At 42.0% G+C, this 5421-nt stretch overlaps 1 long non-coding RNA gene across 1 annotated transcript; it reads right to left on the bottom strand.

Moving 5' to 3' along the window:
- Positions 1-556: 556 nt before the first annotated feature.
- Positions 557-2837, bottom strand: LOC124131788. The gene is made up of 2 exons (XR_006860713.2): positions 2354-2837; positions 557-2130 (listed from the first exon to the last, which is right to left on the bottom strand). It is a non-coding gene; the product is annotated as an uncharacterized LOC124131788 (long non-coding RNA).
- Positions 2838-5421: the final 2584 nt, after the last annotated feature.

Genomic DNA, 5421 nt, shown 5'->3' with positions numbered 1-5421 from the left:
CATACTATGGAATCATTTTGTCGCAAGATTCATTGCATCCATCCATGCAGAGGTTCATGCCAGTGTTTTATTGTGTACAGTGAGTGAGTGAGTGAGTTGGGATTAAGGCCGTTTTGTCAGTGTTTCAGTCAGCTAAATGTGGTTGGGCAGCCACAAATGATGCAGGTCCTAGATAGTTGCCACTTTGGTGAAACCAACGAGCACAGGTATGGTCCTGACAAACAAAGAATCATAAAAAGAGCCCATCTGGGATTCGAACCCCGATTATAGGTTTCAGTGGCAACTCAGCACCGCGAATTGTGGCGCCCTGGCTGACTGGGCCACCCGTATCCAGGGTTTCGTAATTTAGCAAAACGTGTCCGGCAAATTGAACCACACACACCGATACAATTTCATAAGTGAAAATAATTACAGTGTGACAATCATTTCTTTAGGTACCAGGACTGCACGTTAAGCCCTGGGCTTAAAGACGGATTTTGTCTCTCTTGACTGAGTAACATTTTATCCAAATCTAAGCAGAGGGCTTAAAAACGAAAAAGGACAAACGCATGACAGGAAGAATGAATATACCAAGTTTACTGAAACAATTCTCACAAATGAAATGAGACAGACACTTTAACTTAAGACATGATTTTCTTTTTCAACTTGAAAATCATTAGTCAAGAGCACTTTCAAAACTGAATTGATAACTGTCAAAAAAAAAGTAACAACAACCAATATCGCTGTTATGCCTGCCTGCCAACGCGTGAACATGTCATACTTTGTATCCAGAATAACCTATGCGTTAGGGGTCCAATGTGTCTTGTGAATAAGGAGACCTCTAACGTGAGTGAAAGAGTATGGTTTTACGCTAAACAACATTCCAGCAATATCACGGCGGGGGACACCAGAAATTGGATTCAGACATTGTACCCATGTGGGGCATCGAACCCGGATCTTCGGCGTGACGAGCGAATGCTTTAACTTCTAGACTATCCGATCGCCCCTAAGATGCAACATAGAAGCAAATTGGCCAACTAGAAGCGTGCTGTAACGCGTGTTAGAAGAATCCGGTATTGGACATCAATCAGAGTTTCAGTTTAATTCAAGCCCATGGGCTTTTTAATTTCCCGTTTTTAAGCCCATGGGCTTAATTACGAGGTGGCTTAAAACGCGCAGTTCCGTTACATGTGGATATGATTACTTTGACGAGACTATCTATCGATGTGACATATATAGCACTGCCGCGGGCGAACACCAAACACTGGTGGTACCATGTGCATGTCTGAAAGGCCATGTCCTCCTTTTCTCTGATTCCCAACACAAAATGTTCAAAATTATTATCTCAAATACATGAAAATTTATAACAAGAATAATGATTTTCTTCAATAGGATATTTTGAAGACACATATGATACTACATATATAGCATAATATTTGCACCATTGGAACAGTTCTCAAGTGTTTTCGAAGAACTTAATCTACACAATAAGGTTCTTCATTATTGCATGAATCTTTTCCATTTTCCACCACCAATGCCATCATATTCTTTAAGCCACATACATACGACTGAGTGACTAATACATTCTGATGAGCTGCAATTAAGCATGAGACGCCGAGGAACCAGATCGGCGAGGTGACTGGTCATAGAACTTTTGTCGTCTGCTCTCCTCTTCAAGCAGACGATTCTTGTTGACGTCCGTGCTTGCCTCCCGACGGCGCCGTAGATAGTTCACTTTCAGAATAAAAGATTCAGACGATAGTCTAGCAGTCTTTTGTACATTGGATTTAACGAAATGTGGTACCTGTCCGCATCGGTCTCTGAAGTTTAGCCGCTGGTAAATAAAGTTGACGGACGGAAGGAATCTGACTTTGTGAGACCCCAGGATGAAGTAGGAGGTCTGAGACTCAGGCTGAAGTCTGGAGGCGGACTCCTCCTCCTCGTTGATGGTGAACAGACTGTCTGAATCATCTTCCATCGTGACCGCATGGACAAGAACACCCTAGTTTCAACGCCCGGCTCGCCTCAAGGCATGCACTATCCTAGAGTTGAAGTAGAATCACTCCTTACGTCGTTCTGAAGGAGATATTTTCACATGTGATCTGTTATCAAATCTCTATATCCCATAGCGTGTCTTCATATACCGCAACTCTGAAAATGGCATTTTGAAGGGTCTGTATATTTCATAACAATTCATAACACGATATAACCCCCGGTTACGCATTTCAATGCTATGTCTCCAACAACAAAATACAACTGTTTATATATAGGTTATAAATGAACAAAATATGAAGTCAATATGTCAGTATAATTCGTAAGAATTAAACATTTAGCTACGTCCTAAATCTCCACTTAATAGCCAGTTCATACTTACAGCAGTCCCAAAGAAACTCCAGTGTGAAGAGCATAAACAGGTCCATGGTTATATATAATTATAGAGATAAAAACCAATCTGTTTGCAGCGCGCTCTCTCTCACTTTGAACTTATCACGTCCCGGGGTGCGACGGTTGAACAGATAGCGCTTACAACCCTCGATAATATAGTTGATAATATACCTGTCTCTGTGATATATGAACTGAGTTTAAAAGCTGGTCCTTTCTCGAGCCAGTGTGCTTCACAATTGGTGTCAGGGGTCGACACAGGGCCCGACGGCTACGCACAACACACACATTGCTAATAAAATGACACCCCTTGGCTACCCCAAATGGTCTATTTAATTTATATTGATCGAACAGTGTGATGGAATTTGTTTAGTAAATCTGTGCTTACAGACCCCTGTCGCTGAGAAACCGTAAAGTGATCGCGGGCTGACGGGTGGTGGTTCATATATTGTATTTACCCCCCTCGTACTTACTCGACAAAGACAGCCGGTGTGAATAAATACACGCCCTCGTTGAGTAAATCATATATATACACACATATGCCCGGAATGCATATTGATAAATTCAGCGGTTTGTTTCAAGCATGCTCGGATAAGCATTAAGCTTCACGTGACCAATGGGATTGTTACAGGAGCTGTAATAACACCGTATTATGTTTCAAATGTCATGTTAACAATGGTAAATGTATTTGTAGGCACGGACCGGACACATTCATACGAATGTGTTTTATATGGGGATATACTTATTTCACTCCAGAATGCAGATCCGGGGCTCTATGGAGGACACATGACGTGTGTTGTGTAATAGCTTAGAATCGCTGGACTCAACTGAATAATAATAATAATAATAATAATGATGATGATGATGATGATGATGATGATGATGATGATAAAAATAAAAAATAAAAATAATAATAATAATAATAAAAATAAAAATAATAATTTTAAAAAATGTTGTTATTATTGTTGTTGTTGTCTCCATTGATATTTTGTCAAACTTAGAAACTGCCGTCAAAAGAAATGTATACACCCATATTTTATAGTGGCTAAAAGTGAAACAAACAAGAAATGGTTATTTGATGGTGATGTATTTGATACGGATATTACAGTTGTGTTTTGGGCCTTAAATTAACAATGTTTCGGAGACTGTTTTCGCTTGTAATTGTTTGGTCAAATCCAATTTTCAAGTGTATACTTTCGGTTGCCAAGCACTCTGTATCAGAAGTCATGGACATGGCTGACGTGTATGAGACATAACTTCAGATTCGATTCAAATGTCCCGTAACCAGTCTGGACCGAATTGTCGTGAAACCTTTGATCTCGATAACACTGACGGACTGACTGGCTGTGGAACAAGACCCGTGTTTACATTTGACATAGATACATGTGACACGTGATTGATTAAATTTCATCAATATGTATTTAACAAAGATTGCACTGCGGTGGAAGCTCTGGGTCACGAGTTAAACTACATGCACTTATTTAAATTGAATTAATGCCATCAGGGGGGTACGGGTGGCCCAGTCGTCTGAGGCGCCGCGATTCGCTGTGCAGAGTTACGTCCCTTGGGCACACCAGAAACCTGTGAATGTGGGTTCGAATCCCGGTTCGCCCAGATTGTTTCGAGGTTTGTCAGCACCATAAGTTTCACCGAAGTGGTAAACGTCCGAGACCTACATCACTTCGGGCTTTTCTCCCACATTAAACTTGCACGCCGTGATATAACTGGAATACTGTTAAAAGCGGCGTTAAATCCAACTCACTCACTCACATTATTGTACGTGTGTACTTTCATGTATATCACTAGTTCCACGTTAACTCATTGAATATAAATGAAAATGAATTATGGCAAATGTAATTTTTAATCACACTTACGTATGTATGTCATATGAAGGTTTTGCTACGTGATAATCAATGCTGATATGTATACACACGGTCGGATGTTCAAAACAGACCCCCGCTGTTTGACATCGGTGGCCGAGCTGGCTTAACGACCCTTACTTTTTATTTTTATAAAGGATTCCATTTTAACCATGACGTGTCATTTTAAGGTGCGAGGAAAGCCCATGAAAATCATGTTCCAGGTGAAACAACAATGGCGCTTACCACAGAGGGTAATAAACAGTGTTCATCAGGGATTCGAACCAAGTTGATTCTTGAGGCAATACTCAAAAGAGACACTGTGACGGCCCTGTCATTGAACACTACCATTAGCATGGGCATGTTTACCTGTGTGAAGTTAGGTGAGGCGTTAGGATTATGCATAAAGCGCGTGCGTGCGTGCGTGCGTGCGTGTGCTTGTAAGGTGAGGTGAAATGGGGTTTCACGTCGCGTCCAAGATTATTGCACTTATATGGCGACGTGCATGTACGTGTGTGTGTTTGTGTGGCTGCATGTACCAGTCCGGACTGATGCCGATTTATAGTGCTAGCTCACTGAGATACCATGCCGCAGTTTAACATGAATACCCCACTCAGACACAGTATACTGACTCCGAACCGACAAGTCCTTGTTTTAGCCCCTGAATGTCGAGCGCCAGTTAGGGTAACAACAAGTACCATCTTTGAACGTCTTTTGGTATGACGCGGTCGGGGATCGAACCCCGGACCTTCCGCTCTCCGGGCGGACGCTCTACCACTAGACCACGGAGGCGGTCCGTGTGTGTTTGTACTAGTCCGGACTAATGCCGGTTTGATAGTGCTAGCCCACTGAGATACCATGCCGTAGTTTAACATCGATACCCAACTCAGACATAGTATACCCCACCATATACATGTACAGTAAATGAGCCCAACCGACCAGTCTTTGTTTTATCCAGAGCTCCAGGCAGGGTAATAACAAGTATCATCGTTTAACGTCATTCTGTATATGTGGCAGCCGAGGATGGACTACCCACCTTCATCTCTCAAGGTAGACGCTATTTCCACTAGACCACGGACGTAATCGTTTACCTGTGTACAATACACACACGTGTATATACACATACAGTGCTGGTCCCATGCTTGACGCTGCAGGGTTTATTGTGGTTTGTTTGTTTGTTGTTTAACGCCGCACAATAAGT

This window comes from Haliotis rufescens, unplaced genomic scaffold, assembly GCF_023055435.1.
Source record: "Haliotis rufescens isolate VD_foot unplaced genomic scaffold, xgHalRufe1.0.p SCAF_3, whole genome shotgun sequence".
In the NCBI taxonomy this organism is placed as follows: domain Eukaryota; kingdom Metazoa; phylum Mollusca; class Gastropoda; order Lepetellida; family Haliotidae; genus Haliotis; species Haliotis rufescens.
Note: the sequence above shows the minus strand (reverse complement) of the source record. Positions and strands in the feature narration are given on the sequence as shown.